Source organism: Anser brachyrhynchus (assembly GCF_964034855.1).
Source record: "Anser brachyrhynchus genome assembly, chromosome: 6".
Lineage (NCBI taxonomy): Eukaryota > Metazoa > Chordata > Aves > Anseriformes > Anatidae > Anser > Anser brachyrhynchus.
This window is the reverse complement of record NC_137700.1, coordinates 33895535-33913676: the sequence shown is the minus strand read 5'-3', so window position 1 is coordinate 33913676 and position 18142 is coordinate 33895535. Positions and strand designations below refer to the sequence as shown.

The 18142-nt window shown below is 37.6% G+C and overlaps 1 long non-coding RNA gene across 1 annotated transcript; it reads left to right on the top strand.

The window, feature by feature from the left end:
- Window positions 1–488: 488 nt before the first annotated feature.
- On the top strand, window positions 489–5175 carry LOC308197196. The gene is made up of 4 exons (XR_013952665.1): window positions 489–1044; window positions 1613–1770; window positions 1920–2086; window positions 2166–5175. It is a non-coding gene; the product is annotated as an uncharacterized lncRNA (long non-coding RNA).
- The last annotated feature ends 12967 nt before the right edge of the window (window positions 5176–18142 follow it).

Below are 18142 nucleotides of genomic sequence, written 5' to 3'. Positions count from 1 at the left end.
TCAAACTACAAACATAAGGCTCAAGGTGAAGAGACCTGTGCCTAAATCATCAGTTTATAATCAGCTTTAATGGCACTACCTGAAAGCTGTTACCAACAGCTGTTCATTTATCTAAGTAAAACAAGTTAATGGTTCTAGTCCAGGTTTTCTTAGATAGGTTGTCTGCATCATAACAAATCTCATCTCAATCAATGATAATTGCTCGTACTGACAGCAGCCTCCCAAGAGAATCTTCAGGGAGCAGTGATTATCAGATCTGGTGGGGTCAAACACACCTAGGGGACAGTTGCAGGGCTTGTCTTTCAAAATTATATATCCGGCATTAAATACAATGGATACTGGATATTAACATGATTTGAATGTCTCACATGCCTGAAATGTTAGAGGACTCAGATTAAAGGTATCTAGCTTGTTAATTGTTAGTTCAAATTATTAAGCTATTTTTTCAACAGTTCTTTGTTCTGGTACAGTAGGGTGGCAATGTGCTCTGCAGCCGAATGATTCACAGCTGAACTCCATCCTGTGGCAACACTGATTTTATCACCCAGGATGCAGTAGAACCCTTAAATTTGGAGTGACTGCAGTGTAGTAGCTTTGCTCTCTTATTTTGGGTATTGCTGGTGTTCCATATACCTGTGTGGTCTGACAAAGAAACTACAGGACCAAAACCTTATTGTGTTCTGTATGCATATGCTGATCTTGAAAATAAATTACATCTTCCTAGAATATAATTATTCCCTTGTCAAATTAAATTGAGTAAATTTCGTTCTCTTAAATTAGGTTTGATTTTTGTAATGACTACTCAGTCCTCCAAATATCAATATAATGGGAATAGAGATACACTCTGATTACACTCTGATCCTCTTCTGGCTAAGCAACTTGATTATACATCCCAGTGGATCCCAAATAAGAAATTCTGGTTCCCTTAAATCAAAATGCCTGCTTCTTTGTCACATCATTAAGAAAAAGCTAGGAATCTGATTAATAGCAGAGCTCCAGGCCTCTTTTGCAAAGACAAGAGAAACTCTACAAATAAATCAACAGGTAAGTTAAATATTGATAACTGCATGGTACTGATGATTTGTAGTTTTCTATCCTGGAATAGAATAATATAAAATGGAAAGGAAAGTTATAATATATATATATATATATATTTTTAATGAAGAAAATTTAAATTAGTCTATTCTAGTAAGACAATTCTGTCCTTACAAATCAGATAATCTGATCTCAGGTATTAAAATTCTTCAACGTTTGATTAGTCAAGAAACAAATTAGATCTGTTAGGTTTTAAAATGTAGCAGCTTTTTATTTTATGTTTCTCTCTAAACCTCTCCTTGCTACCATGAAAAATAACTGTTTAATACAATGCTTAACTTCACAGTTGCTCACAGGAGGATGGATGTAGCAATGGATTGAATCATGTATTTGTAAAACCAACAATATTGTCTTAGCAGCCTTTCCATGATGGTTTAGGCCCTCACTCAGAGGTTTTTGAAATTACTCAGGTGTCAGATGCGGGCAGGCATAATCCACCTCAGTACAGATGAGGGCAGAGGGTGAGCTGAAAGATGATGATTTGCTAGTGATTTGCTTATTATCTGCATCTTCCCAGCCGTTCAGGAAATGCAAGCCTAAGAGGAGATAAAGAAAAAGGGCTGGATGAGTTGAGGTCAAGGAGCTGGAGGAGCCAGAATGGGACAAATCTGAGCAAAAGAACTCGCTAGTGGGCCAGTTCCCCATGTGTGATCCAACAGAAAATTATTATGAAAGGTCAGTGCGGAAATACAACAGAATAGGCTTAATGTAACTGTAATTTGGTTTGTATTGTTTTTGTTTTTCTCTGAGAATATGTTGAGCTTTCCGCTTGGATTTTCTATTTTTCTTTATTTTTTATATTTATTCTTGTAATGAGTTCTTAGGAAGCTTACATGTGCCAAGAACTGCAGCATATCTTGTTCATCTAATCACAAGCCATGTACAGTTAGAGAGTGGATCTACAGCTGCTAATCCCTTCTGACTTCCACATGAATTGAAATGTGCAGCTGATATGTACTAGGTCACAGGTTCATCTCATTCACTGAGAAAAGTGAGTACAGTCTGAAAACAAACCATCAGCTGCACAGTTGAGCCAGGCCAGATTTATTATTCTTTTTTTTTTTTTCCAGGTCACCAAGTCATGGCAAATTGCTTCAGAGCCCAGTGGGCTACATCCAAAGCCTACTTTCAGTTTTGGAGGCTTTTGTGGGATTTACCTATGGTTGTATCCAAGTAACAGCTAAATGTCTTTCAGAAGCTTGATGTAAAATACACTGAGATCCACTGAAAATCTTCTCGTTTAATTTGGACTTGCCCAAAATTTTAATTAAGTTTTCAAGTCAGGCTCTGCCTCCTATTAGCTCATGAAGTTGACTTTGTGACACCAATGTGGCATGAGACATTACATCAGTTAAATGTGGCTGGATTGCATTGACTTGCTCTTGCGCATCTATCTACTCTGTGCATAATACTGAGATGTTTGTTAGAGTTTTCCTTCTTCCTGGAGATACCTACTTATACGTTCTGTCAGTATGCGTGCACATCTATAGTCTGCTTACAACTACTTGGAACTGTTGTTTTCATATCCAAGCATGTCATACATTTAAACTGTGAACAAATATAGGAAGCTATCTTTGACTCCTTATGCCCAGAAGAAAGAATAAAAGGAAAAACATGCATTTTTGAGTAGGAGAAAAAAGGATTGCTCTCAGGAGATTTCTCTTCAGATACTGTGATGAGTAATGCTGCTGTCAATTATTAGGTTATTCAGAAATTAGCTTAAAAAAAAAAAGCTTAATTTTAACTTTTTTTTTTTGGATTGTTGTCATTTCTAATCCAGTGAAAATAGGTATCCCCCATTGAAATGAAGAACACTCAGCTGCATGTAAAATCAATGTCAATTAAGATCACAGTAGTGATTAAGGACTTCCCACCCTGGGTCTTCATTTGATATTTTACTAACACTCTGGGAGAGATGTATGCAAGCAATTTTTTTTTAAGTAATGGGAAGTTTCCCTACAGCATTTGCTTTTGTACCTTTAGTATAAGTCACCAATTACTGAAATAAGTATTTTTTTCTTACATCTATGTTTTCATAGCATAGTATTATGGACTGTAATGAATTGGTGGATTGATATAGAATCATAGAATGGCTGGGATTGGAAGGGACACTTAAGGATCATCTAGTTCCAAAATACTTGCCATGGGCTGGGACACCTTCCACTAGACCAGGTTGCTCAAATCTGTTATTTAATAGCTGTTCTTGGAGAAAGTAGAATGTACCATATTTTTTAAAATTTGTGTTAATTATTTGATAGATGTGTGACTTTCTTCAGTAAAATCCCTCTCCCTGAATGAGAGAATAGTATGAGACACAAAACCTGAATTGATGGCAATAAGAATGGGATTGATGTATTGTAATTTAAACAAACAAAAAAGTATGCCTTTGAAATCAGTTAAGTAGTTAAGGTCCTTCTCTATGATATGAAAATAACATGGCAATTCAATCCACCTATTTTAGGTACCAGTTTTAGAATGAATTGCCCTTTGGAAGTCACTTCTCACTCCATTTCAGGGAGAGGAAACTTGGGGAGAGAGGGAAGACAGGAAAGAAAAAAAAAAAAGCAACCGACTGAGCTAATTTTGCCCTCTGATATTCAGTGTGATATGGAATGCAGACTAAGAACATAATTCTAGGTTGTAAACTTCATTAAAATGAATGAGACTGCCAGCTCCCATTCCTCTAAGAATATTTTAAGTGGTTAATTTTATGGGTTGATCCCATGCACTTACTGGATTTCATGGTCAAGGTGTCATTCAGATTTAGAAAGGAGGAAGAGAAACTTAAGTGTCAGGGTTTGTAAAGGTAAGAGATGTCAAGTGAACTCTTTCTGCATGGTGTCCCCTGCACTTTTGCTCTCCCTTCACACTGTTTCATAAGTCTGTTTTGTTTGTGCTGATGCTGCTGGGGAATGGCTGTAAAAGTGATATGAGAGCTTGGATCTTCATGTATAGGCTGAGGAATTCTCTGACCTGAGCATGGAAACTTTGCTTCCACAAGCTGAATTTTGAGGTGCATAGAACTGATCAGGTGGTTTCAGCCCCCACCTACATTGGCAGATCTGTGTTTGAGAACAGCCACCATTTCTGGCACTAATTGCAAAATCTCCCAAGAGAGCCCTGCATGGGGAAAAAGAATAAATTGCTTCCTAAAGTTCAGCATTAGAAAGTGTACAGGGAGGCATCATAGGAGAATTTTTGCTGCTCCCGTTTATAATAAGGTTAAAAGGTAACTTGATCACATTCTCTCAGTATCTCCAGGGAGAATGTCAAGTATATAGCACAGAGGTGGGAGAGGACTCATTAATTTTAGACAAAGTCATAACAAGAAACAGTAGCTGGAGATTGAAACTTGATGAATTAAAAATGAAAGGAGGATTTTTTTTATTTCTAATTTATTTTTTTAACAACAGAGGTAATTAACAACTTGGCCTGACCACTCAGAGGAAATTCAAAGTTTTCCATCATTTTCAATCTTTAAATTGCAATGAGATAGTTTTCTAAGAGGGCAGATTCAACCATTCCAGAACTTAATGAACTGAGTAGAGGAATTCCTGTGTGAAGTGTTGTCATTAACATTACCAACACTAGCTGTGTATAATATAGCCTTTCAAGGCTATTTTGTTGAATGTTGAGTTCTTATGATATTTTACCTGCACATTTCTGCATGCACGTACACTTCTCCTGGGCTATTTGTGCAGTTCTCTTAATTTTTAACTGCACCATAAACAACTGCCTGCATAACAGTGCTGCTCGAAAGCAAAATTGAGGAAAAAGTGCAAATTGTTGTGGCTCTTGTAACTCATTCTCAAGCTTCTATCTGAGATTCTCTGAACTCCTTCCTAACAGACAGCAACGTGTCTTAAATCCACATCTTTGTAGGAAGAAAATATTCATGTCTCTGGGGCTTTTCTTAGTCTGTCCTTATTGTCCTTGTAATTCCTAGATGTTCCTTGTACAGTCTTCTCTGTAAATCTACAAGTTCTTTCAATGACATTTTTCCTTCTCCATGGGCTCATTTCTCTGGCCTCAGTCCAATGAAGATTTAAATGACCTCCTTACACACTAATCAATTATCCTCACTTTCTATCAGCTGCAGGTGGAAGTTCTACCATGCTGCAGAGGATGAGCAGAGCAACGAGCTTGCTAGAGCAAAAGAGGGAGATGAGATAAAACAAGATATCTGTTTAGCACCCGTATCAGGAATCAGCACTCATTTTCATAATGAATTTGCCTGTGTTCATCGTCACTGCAGCCTTTCATTAGAAAGATGACAGCTGAGGTTTCTGTGTCTGCCATTTCCATGGTATCCCCAGCAGTAGGTTGCTCAAGCAAAGATCTCTTACTTTAATCACTGTTGTGAAGTGTTGGGTTGTGGGTGGGACTGGGGATGTTTCTGGCAAGATAGGGAAGAGAAGAGAATTAAAGGAAAGCTTTCTGTGCCTACAGCTTGTCAGCTTACCACTAATATATGTGCTTCTGAACTCTTCTTAACTCACTTCTTTATTGATTTATTTGTACACGTGGTACTTCATGATGAGGGAATACTGTCCACCCTTCCTCCTGAAATATGGTTACCTCTGCGGGGGATTGTGATGTGTATTTAGTGCCAACCAGACAAATGATATTTCAGAAAAAGATGATGGGAAAAACAGCAGATTTGGCTGACGTATAGCAGAAACTGAGGAAGTAGAAACATTGCCACACCATTTGTGGAGCCCATTTAAACAATATATAAACACAGTATGCTCGTGTGGCTAAACAGGGTTTGTCTGTATCTGGTTTAGGGAAATACAAATCTGGGCTTTTTAGCCACACACTTCAAGATTTTGATATTAGTTTACAGGAAATAATTCATCTTTCAGGAAAGATGGTGGGAGAGCCAGCTAAGCTGAATTGTCAGGTTTAGGTAAGCTGGTTGTCAAACACCTGGTTGACAACACCTGCCAGTGTTGTCCCTTGGCAGTAGCCAGGGACTATATGTAATCTGTATGAAGGAGCACAGAAGTACAATTGTTTTTCTTTGCTGGATGGGATTTATCTGATGAGTCTTCTATTGTCTCCTTGGCAGCACAAAGTGCTCAAAAAAAGAGGCTTTGAAAAAAGTAATATTTATGTGTAGATAGAAGCTAGCAATGCACACAGAGTGGCTTCGCTTGAGACATAAAGGCATCGAAGCTTTGCTTTATATGCTTCAGCTTTTCCAGTCTTAGCAGACATAAGTACTGGGTGAGGTCTCATGTAAAGTGGAGACAGAGAAATGATTATCTGTTTATCTTTCTTTCCTTTCAGAGCGGAACAATGAAATCAGCAGAACACTCCTCCCCTCCTTCTCTCTTCCTAGCAAATAAACCTTGTTTTAGAAAAATTAGAATGCATAGTGGATAAAGGAAGGTCACCTAGGTCTTGGATCTGCTTCCTTCATTAGCAGCAAATTGTCATGTAGTGATTGCTCCTTCTAGTATCAGTGCTGGGGCATTTAACTAGTCAGAAGAGCTTACAGATGCCACATGAGAAAGCCAGTGATGCATTTAATATATCGCAGGAATCATAAATAGCTAAGACAAGGACTGGTTATTGCTTAGTTCAATATTGTTGTTTAATAGGAACTCTAAATACACTCTGCTGGGTTAAATATTGTACTATTAACTTCAGAGATAATGATCTTTCTAGATTGAATGAGGGACAATCATATTATGGTGTGATGCATTTCTCTGAGCTCCCCATATGTGAGCAGGGTAATTGAGGGGACGAGCAATTCTGTAAGCCATCCTGAGGGTCAAATTCTCTCATTGTACAGGCTTTCCATTCCCAGAGAGGTCAGGAGGACTTGCTCTATGAATATAAAAGCATTAGATGTCCTGCTTTGTATATTTGTAAAGCACCCATGAACTCAGTGTCCCAGTCTGTGGATATTATCAATCTCTAACTAATTATATTTATTCCACAAAACTGCATATTATTTCCAAAGATAACAATTTATCTAGGCTTTTCCCTCATCCTTTCTTATAAGTAACTGTTTGAATGATGAAATTAGTTGTCTTTGTGTTGATCTTTTCCTTTCTCTCTTGTCTAAGTGAGCTAGAAGAAAAACAAAAAAGGGCTCAGCAGAGAAAGGAGTCCTGTTTCTAAAACAGCAGTAACGTTCTTGGAAAATGTCCTACCCTTAAACCCAGCTGAATAGTTCAATGACAACATAGATCACACAGACTGTAGGAGTGGAAGCTTTTATGATATATAGGAATACATTTTTAGCTGGCCAAACAAAAAGGAAACCTGGAGGATGAAAGAAATGCCCACAATTGCAAGCCACTGTTGCTTGCAACAGTCTTATTATTAACACTTAACTTATATTGTGCATTTGGTACTGGATTGCCTCTCTTTTTCTACTTATGTTCTCAATTCCTGTTTTGTTCAGTGCTGTATTTAAATGCTTCATTTAAAGGATTCAGAGTTACTGGGAAGAGGAAATTACATGCATATACACGTGTGTGTGTATATATTATACATATATAAAGTCAGTAACAAAGCCTTTTTTTGTAGGTTTTTCTGTTTCCGTTTGAGATTTAACCCTTTACCCTCATTATGTTTTCGCTTTAAATTCAGGGCTTTTAGATAGCAAATTAATGCTGTCTATATTGACAAACGCTACCAAAAGTTGGCATTTGGTAGTCAGGAGGAACTTATGTCTCAATTCTGTTATCCCTGCTCCAAATGACCATTTGAATTTGTATGATGGACTTTCCAGGTCTGCAGAAATTTCACACAGACGTATTGAAGGAAGATTGAGTTGGTTAGTTATGTGAACCATTTCCTAACTTTTTGTTGTAAGACACAGAACTTTGTGAATCTCTTAAAGTCAAAATTAAATGTAATTTACTTTACTTGCTCTGTGTTTTCCTGAGTAATGGTGAATTGGGAATGATCCAGTAAGGACTATAAACAGTTATTTAAAACTTAATTTATACTAATCTATTCTGTAGAATGACCTCTGCAAATCTTTCTTATTGGGGGCATTTTGCACTTGTACTTATTCCTGTTTTTTTTCTTTTTTTCTTTTTTATTCTCCATTTGAAGGTCACCTTCAAGGCAGGTTGTATTTTAGGCCTATCCTTTCATGGAGATGAGGATTTATTTTTATTGCTTATAAAGATGGGTTGTATACTTCTGATTTGCTTGCTGTTATCTTTTTAATTTCATTATGGGAGACTTGCTGCAGGATGCACTGTGATTTTGAGTCCTAATTTTATTGTCTAGGTAAAAGGAGAAATTTGAAATGTTTTCCACTGAAATACAAAGATGCTTTTGATTCGTAAGCCTGTTGCTGCCTGTGAGTCTACTTGCAAAGTTATGACTGCTAAGCTCTGGATATATCCTGGTGTAACTGTAGTGTATGTAAATCCTCATATGATTGTCAGCTATAGAATGACTCATGATACAGTGGTAAAGATACAGTAAAAGTATAGGCTTGTTGGAAAGTGAAAGGGAAGATTCAGAGATTCCTGGTCCAAAATGAGTTGCTGCTTTGCTATTTTTGCAATGACTTACGAATTCCTACAGGGATCCCTTTATTCCCATATTTTCTTTCCATTTATTATTTTTCAAATTTGTCGTGATTCACAGAAATGGAACTAATCAGTTTGGAGAATATATTCATTTACAATAATTCAAAACTTAATCATCTTTGTCGTCTTTGCTTTGATAATATGTATTTTATTCATTTTATGAAAATGTATCCTATTTCCCCCAAAGCAGAAAGAGACTAAAATTCCATAATGCAGTACAATCCTGAGCAGAGTCCAAGGAGATACACTCTGAAACACTTGCTCGTATTATTGAAACACAACAACAACAAAAACCTTATTCTTTATCGAATAACTGTAATGCAGCATAATATAGAGGATCATAATGTGGAGAGGCATCAACCATCCTTATAACACATAAAAAAGAAATTATGGGAAGTTATTGAAATTGCCATAGAACAGATGCTTCTTTTTATGAATGAAGCAACCATTTACATTGAAATAAATGTCTACCAATCTGAACTGACATCGTAAGGTAGCATGTCCATATTTATTCTTCTTGGAAATATGAAAAATAGCGCAGCATTCTCCAGTTGTTTTGATACAAGAATAAAGAGCACATGGAGCAAGAGCTGTGTATATTGGTTGGTCAGTTTTCTAGTAAAACTAAGAACTCCATTAAAGGCAATTATAGATCTGACTTCTGATGTGAATGGGATGTTCTGTTGTGTTTAAAACTATGAGGAAAATATATTTTGAGAAACTGTAGTTCCACTTGTCTGATCTTTGCTGCGCATAGAGGTTTAGAACATACCTGGAGAAAAACAACAAGTAAAGGCCTGGATATGAGTAGAAAGCAGGGCAACTTACAACTCAGGTTAGAAATTGGTTACATTAAGTAAATATGATTATTATTTTTTTGGGGGGTAAAATAAACATTCTTCTCCACAAGGAAAAAGTAGATCCTTTATTTTTCCTGTCTTCAGCAAAGCATATGATGTAGGATTATGTGAAGAGCTGTGAATTAAAAAGATAGAGTTGAAAATTGAGGGAAGAAATAATTAAGAGAATATTGAATGGGAGAAGGTTGGACTGGAAGTAGGCTACTAGCTAAGTTACCTAAGGACTGTTCTTGGGCTCTTTTTTTTTTTTTTTGAAATATTTTTATTAGGGACTTTGGTGCAGTAAGAATTTGCTGATGAAATTTGCTGATGGTCCAATATTTAGAGACAGCCATACAGATGAACGTCAGGATATTGTTCAAATGAACTCAATGACCTTCAAAAGAAAGTAACAGAAATGGAAGAAAATTCAAGTTAGCAAAGGGCAAGTTCATACGCTTAGGGACTAATCATAAGATTTTTCACATTTAGGCTGGGAGCTGTACGGTGGAAATGACAGAGGAGGAAAAGGAAATGCATTAGTTGAACAGCAGATGACTGCATGCCTTTGTCTTGCAGTCCTTTAAGGTAGACAAATAGGACTTTTCAGCATATCCAGATAAGTAATATCCAATTGAGACAAAGAAGTATGAATTTCATGGCAGAAGGCAGTGATACAAAGTAAATCATTGCATAGTGCCAAGTGATGGTGAGACCATCTGAAATACCATGCTGAGTCCTGGTGGCTCCTAGAAGAGAAAGCTTTGAGGTCTGGGACACCTGCAAGTGAGGTCTAACACGAGGATGAGTTAAGGGAAACTGACACAAGCTGGTTTGACAGCCGTGGCAAAAACTGAGGAAGGTCTGGTCAGGGAAACTTTTTTAGGCTGGACTTGTCCTGTATAAACAGCACGTGGACCAGAGCTGTTGAAATTAACATCTTTTTCTGCCCATCTGGGAAGGTGTGTCCTGCTGCCTGACTGCATACTGGGCCCATGGGGCAGCAGTGGAGGGAGATGCACAGCCCTCCAGGGTGAGACTGGGGTGTATTCTCTGCTTTCCTGTTGTACGGAGAAAGTCATGATCTGAATATAGTAATTCCTACCTCTGGACAAGTAGGGTACCACAAGTGTAGTGGACACAGGAGATAATTTAGGTGCTGAAAACTGCACTAAATGGGTGGTGTTAGGCTTGGATCTGCTCCTCTAAGCACTGTTTTCAGTCCCAGTGATTTGTGCTATTAACTTTCATCCCTGGGGACATCCCTGGGTTCTGCTCTAAACTTCTACTGACTCCAACATCACAACTCTTAGGATTCATGCTGGACCCAACATATTTCTGATCAACTGCCAGACTGTGTCTGAACTCAGGCACCACATGAATATTTATATAATCATAGAAAACTTGATTTTATATTTAACTGCACTATTGAACATCGTGATCTATGCTCTGTGATCTGCTATCTGGCACCATCTGAGACGTCAAGCTGCTATGTCAAAGGTTTCAAATAGGTACACATGATTTCAGTCTAAGTCACCTCTACTGCTAGAAATTAATTAAACATTATCAAATTAGTCACAGCTTGATGACTATCAGCCTCTTGCTATAATTAAGATACAAGAATTATACAAAAGTTTCCACCTACCAGATAGGCAAAATCTACTGCTACTCGATCTTTTTCTGGAGTAAACTTTTAGGTTTAATAATAATAGGATAAAATTCAGTGAAGAGAAGTGTGAAACATGGTACATATGAGAGATTCTGTTGTACTAACACAAAACGGAAACTATCTGGCTCAGCAACAGTAGTCCTAGGAAGAATATGATTTGAAGAAATGTGAATATGAAGAAAATTTTGGTCTCTTCTGTTTGGAAAAGGAGAGTCTGAAGGGGAGCTTCAGTTAAAAAAAAAAAAAAGTTAAAGCTTTTGAGTACATGTGGATTGTTATAAAACTGATTACAGTTATATTGATTTTTATATATTGATTGCTGTCCACAGAATGTTGGGCAAGGAGTTGAAATAGCGGGAAGGGAGATTAGAGATGTATACTAAGCTGGTGAATTAGGAATATATTTTTAGATAAATCTATTTCTGGGGTAATCTAAGCAAGCTACGTCCTGCCTCAAAGTAGGGGAGAGGGTCTAGCCAGAGAATGTTAGGATTCAGAGCAATTTACAATAATGGAGGACATGACCAATAATGTATGAGCCTGGCACATCTACTGAGAATCTTACATAATTGCATGAAACTGTGATGATTTCACTGTTTCCAAGTGCAATGGGGTTCTCAAAGCCTGATAGGAACACTTATCATAAAGGATTTGTTATCTGTTTTCTTCTCCTGGAAAACTGTGTCCTTTCTGTTGTTAATTAGGTTGGCAGCTTGGAGATGCAATGCATGGAACAAATGGGCAAATACAGGTCCAGTATAAAAATCAATTTCCAAAGACAAGGAGTATCTCATTTATAATCAGGCACTGTGTGTTAACAAAATTAAGATGAAATACAGCTGCAAATAGTTCAGGAAGGACAATCATCTGATGAAATCAACAGAATTTCCCGCCTTAGATAATTCTGTTTTTAATAACTTGGTCTTTCAGAGTGCTGTAAATCTTTGGGATGATGCTGCATCCTTGTTGAAAGTCAAGAAAATGAAAACATCATGTACAAAAAGTGTGTGCCTTACTAGTTCACTGAATCAAGTCTTAGAGCTATTAAGAAAGACTCTATAACTTAAAGAAAATGCCACTGTTATGATTACTTGCCTTATTCTTGGAGGACTCATCTTCCCTAGAAAGCTGTTACAAATTCATCGCATCTAAATGGATAAGGAAAAAGACATAAACAAGGCATTTATTTCACCAGGTGAAATTCCTTTTTAACTTGGGAGAGACAAGTTAACAGGTATGACAGCTAACTGCGGAGGAGGAAACTCCATTTATGACATTTTCCTTATGGCAGAGATTTTTTTCTAATGGCCTTAGAAGATCCTTTACAATTAACTTGAGGCAGATGACTAACTCCCATAGACGGTTTCCAACACATCCATCTGCCTTTCCAGGTAAAGGTGCAAGTGATTTTTTTTCCTACTTTTATTTTTTTTCTCCTGAATAGGTCTATAGTTGATTACTACAGGCTCTTATTCACTTGGGAAATTTGTACAGCAATTCAAATCACAACCTGCGCTTAAAAATGGCTAGAGCTACTTTGTCAGAGCCAGATCTGCAGTGCCCGCTCCTCTACCTATTTATTGCAGCACTCTGTAGCACACACAGCCACAGCAAGGAGCTTTGATGGTGTGCAGATACGATTTTCTTCCATCTTTCTGCAAACATCTGAGGGTAAAGCATGTGTCCGTTTGTACAATGTTCTGATAATGGTTGATTCAGATTCATCCCAGTGTGTCAGAGCATATGGAGCAGGGCGGGAGGGTGAAGGCCGTGCCTTGTGGAGTGACTCCCAAACAACATAACTTGGACGTTTAGACCAGCCGGCAAGTGCTGATGAATCCTGAAGGCGACCTAATAATTTTTGTTTGGGAAGGGGCTGGCGAATGATGGATTTGAGGCTGGACCTCCCATCTGTTACTGATTCATCTTCCACTGAAGCTAAAGAATGAGAATGAGCAGCCAGGCAAAAGTTTCATCCGGCCGTCTGGGGATCATGTCACCAAGCCAGACGGCAGTCATTTAACTTTCTTCTCTCGTAAGACCAGTATATACTGGCAGAAATTTATTGTTTCTTCATTACTAAGGATTTACTGGATGCTTTGTTGTTCTTGGGGGATGTATGGGGAAAGGCAATATTTCCTTCTTTGTAAATGTGACCTTTTCTATCTGGATATTTTTTAGCCAGCTATATTTCGCTTGTATGAGACAAATATGTGGAGCATTACAGAGGACAAAATCCCAATGGAGGATTAATAAGGATTGTCCTGCATGGTGAGGAATACTTAGCTGTGTCATTATCTAAATTTTCATGTAGAATATTTTTGTGGGGCTGTGATGTAGCACCAAATGGCTGTAGAAAATCTCCAGATTGAACTGAAAGGAAAAAAGCGATGAATTGTAAGGAAGAAAAAAAAAAAGACCAGATCCGTAATGATTAAATTAGTGATGCTTGCTTAAATGTAATGACACTTACATCCGCAGAAATATTGGTCACATCAACTGCAGACAGGGACCTGGGACTGTGGGAACACAGACCCCAGGATGATATGGATTGTGTACTGAAAACCAGCCTGTTTTCAGACAAAGTGAGTGCTGCTTGTTTTTGCAAAAGGGCAAATCTGCTCTAGATTAGCTCTAATTAGCCTCCTGTCTCTATGGTTGCAATTAAATGTTTTTTTTTCTTAATGTTGTAAATCTCTTTTTAGTCCGTAAAAAGTCTGTCATTTATTTTCAAAGCAGCTGTGGATTTCTGATCGATGGACATCTGTTCTAGTTGTTGTATCAGTCTAACACATTCATGATGGCTTTTCCCACCATCTCGCTATGCAGTCACCTCTTTCCAAATCAGTTGTAGTAGTGACAAGCAGCAGGAGGAAAGGCATCTTTGATCTTTCGAACTTAAGGTTAAGGCTTGTATGTGTATGTTGATTATTGAAATTAGGTGAAAATACAGAACACAATTTTATGAAACATTTCAAAATAGCTTTATTCACTGGAAACAAAACAGACTCTCTATGACATTCAAAGAAACAGGCAGAAAAAAATCCAGATGGAACATATGTAAGGTGAACAAGTTATTTATTGGAAAATTGCTCTCAGAGTACCTGCTAGTGGTTCCTAATCAAATCGGGAGGATATGTGGCATTGTGTGTACAGGAAGCTTCCTTGACACTAGTACTATTCATTATTTTTATTAATACTAATCTTTCATTAATAAGTTAAAATATTAATTTATTAGCATCTTGTGGTGTAACGAGTATAGCTTACTGATGTCATAAAACTGGGAAAGTCTGCAGATGCCACAGGCACTGAGGAGAATTCAAAATTATCCTCATAAATCAGAGGAACTGTAAAAAAAAAAAAACTAAAACAAAAAAAAACACCTTTGTGATTCAATAAGAGCAAATGAAAAGTATCACACAGAAGTTGAAGATTACCTGGCTCAGCAGTCTTTCTGCAGGAGTGGATCTAAGGCTTCTGTAAAGTTACAAACCATCGAGCACCGGGAATGTCACAGTATTGCAGAAACGCCAGAAAACTTTTACCTAAATGTAGGGGAAGAAGTGTTGTGGGTAAAATGCTTTTAAAACAAAACAGCTCAGTTACAATTATTGCTTTGCTTATCGGCTCCATGCTTTAAGAAAAATGAGGGAAAACTGAAAAAAACAGGCTTATGGGTAACCACGGAAATGATCCCAGCATCTAGAAAGAGCCAAGCTAACTAATTATGAAAACTTCACTGGAGTTAATAAAGATGAGATTAGAAAAAAAAATGGGATTGATGTAAATATGCATTGATGTCTTGCTGCACAATCAGGGAACAGACCAAATGATATCTTGGAGTTGTGCTCAGCCATGTGGCTTCTGTGCGTTTTTTCTATTGAAAGATGAATTTTCCCCACCTTAAAAAAAAAAAAGTAAAAATCCAAAAAACTTCTCTGATCAGAAATCTGGAAGAAAACTATACAGTGTTTTAGGAGGTATCTATATCATTTATGGAATTACATGGGATAACACAGGGTAACTGTGCCTGATACCCAGACTTCAGGAATGGAAATGTCAACCACATCCAATTTGCATCATGTTATTTGTAGCATGGTAATAACAAGAATGAAGTGAAATCATGTCTCTAAATCATGTAGTCCTGTACAAACCAGGTTTGAATGAGACCTTTTGGCCATAAAATAAGGGGAGTGTAGTGTGAAGGAGTTTAACGAGGATAAGCCTTTATCCTTAGACCTGCAAACTGAGCAGTATGCAAGGTGTGAAATGGCCTGTTTTCTGTTCTCCTTGCTGGAGGAAACCATTTAGAACTTGCATGTAGAGCAACATCTGTGGGTGAGAGCAACACTGCTTCAGTGGGGACTGTCAGTCACACCCCAAAGCTGCTTCTAATATTAAGTGTAATCTTATCTTTTTATAAAATATTTCTATGTGCTTAGAGCAAAGATAAGAAAAATTAACTTCTTGGGCCCAGCATCTCACTTGGACTTCCATTTTTTATTAAATAATCTTTTTGCCGTCTATATCTCCTCTTCCTGTCTTTATCTGTTGAGGCTTGGTAGGGTTGTGATGCTGAGACAATTTTGTGCCAGCCAATGTGGGAATTGCTTCACTCTTTTCACAACCAACACAGTAGCATCTGTTTTTCAGATGTGATGCCAAAAGAGAAACACAATCTTCTACTTAGGTATCCTGCAGTACCAAGATCAATTATACAAAATCCATGCTCTTGGGCTTTAAAGACTGTAGATAGTGAGGATTTGGAAATTAGATTGAAGTAGTTAAGTGTTGCAAATTTCCCCTCTTGAGTGGCTGTGGATTGATATAGCTGCTTAAAGGATTCTTTGGCAAATGGATTGCATTTCCTAGTGGGACTTGTGTTGTGAATAAATAAATTTCTGTAGTCAACTACTGATACTTCTGCAGTCTTCATAGCTTGCCTTACAACTGAATGCACATATATAAAAATTCCTTTCCATTTAAAATCAAGTAAGGCATTTAACTGAAATAAAACCCCACACCTAGGAAAAAAAAAATCTTTTTACTTTCCCTTGTAAATTTGTAAATTTTGTGAGTGCCTTGGCCTACATAATGTTAACTAGGTGTCAGTCAAATGCAGAGCTGACTTGCCGGTGGGAATGCTCTGGAAATGAAAGGTAGCATCTTGCAACATCTTGCATTTAAAGAGTGATATCCCTTCTGCTTTCCAAAGATGTATAATTTCCTTTTAAACTGATGCTGTCACAAATCCAAGCAGCTCTTTCATTTCAAAAAGAAGCAGAATTAGGGAACGCCAGCCTAGAGGGAAGGGAACCTGAAGGAAGAATTTCCCTAGGCTAGGTAATGAAAAGTCTTTAGGCATTATATTTAAGTTGATAGTTGATCTTCCAGAGCACTGATAGATTTAATTGTAGTTTTGTCATGTCTTTGGGGTTTGTTTTTGTTTTTCCTGATCTTTGGAGCACTCTGACATTTTGCATGCATCCTAAAGAAAAGGAACTGAAAATCCAGTCTCTTATTTGGTCCTGAAATGGAAAGGAATCTCTTCTGAAAGCATTGTTTTTAATAGTAGTAGCTGCTTTCAGGCATAGGGGTGTGGAGCCTCCACAGTTACAGTTTTGAGCCCTAATAGCTTCTGATGGAAATAGGGTTGTCTGTGAGAAATAATTCCACAATCTGAATGTTGTACACAATTGATGATGCACAGTGCTGTGACTGCATCACTGTTCTTCCTTAAATAACCTTCTTGCTGTTCCTTGAGTCTTAGTTTAGTGATGCTAGAATTTAGCTTAGGGAGTTCAGTGCATGCCACTGTGAGAATTATCTGTCAGCTCATTTGTGCTAGCACAAATGAATATTCTTCTCATACACTGACAGCTGTTATAAGAACTGATCTATTTTCTTGGCAAAGTTGAAGTAAATAAATGCCCCACCCACAACAATACATAGGTACACTTCGTATCTATCATTTCCCACAGAAAATTTTGTCCTTTCACATTTTTGTACTTCTTGTTCCCCAACCCAGAAGTGGAACATTCTTCTAGGTGTGTCTCCACTTTGGAGAAGTGACTGTTATTTTCTTATCCTTTAAAAAATGAACACCTATGTTTAATTGTGCCATAGTGCTGTGGCCACATCCACTGGGTGGTGCTGAAAGTTTCAAGCTTGAAGTAAAATAAGAAAAAACTGAAATGATCGACACTGACATACCAATCAGATACAAGGTCAGGATTCAGTCCTAGTTCTGTCAAATAGGTGGTTGCCATTTCTTTTTTACATTTCTCATGGGAGCAGAATCAACATGGAAAATAAAGGGTTTTCATGTCGCTGGAATGGGATGTAATTGTGCAATGATATGACACTTAGTCCTTTGCCACCTTATCTCCCCTGATTTTGGGTTTGTAAGCTAGCTTTTTCTTGCTTTTGCCTTTAAGTGTTTTGGCAATAATGATCTCCATTCTAAACCCCTCCATGTAACCACAATAGTTGTGTTTCCCCAAAAGGTCTATTACATTAGTTGAAGATATTTACTCCTTTTTCATTAACTCATTTAATAATAGTCCACTTGATTAAACACAAAGTGCCTGCAGCATACACACACACACACACAAACAAGTATATATAATTAACTCAAGAAACCTGATCTTCACATGACATTTTCTATTTGTTCATTTTTCATTGACTGAGGCATGTTAAAAGGCAGGGAATTGTCAGTTGTCACTACTCTGTCACAGTAATTTAGGACTTGGCAGAGCTCAGGATCCCATCTGTGCTGAGATCAAACCTGTATTACTCATTCTGAGGGAAAATTCTCAATGGGTAAATGGCAGGAGAACAGCCCCTCTGCACAGAGGCTGCAGTGAAAACCAAAGACTGAGCAGAGAAATGTCTTCGTTCACTATCTGAACCACCCAACAAGGGGGTTACTGCCTTCCCCTGGTATCCCTTCTATTAATACTATTTCTTCTCTG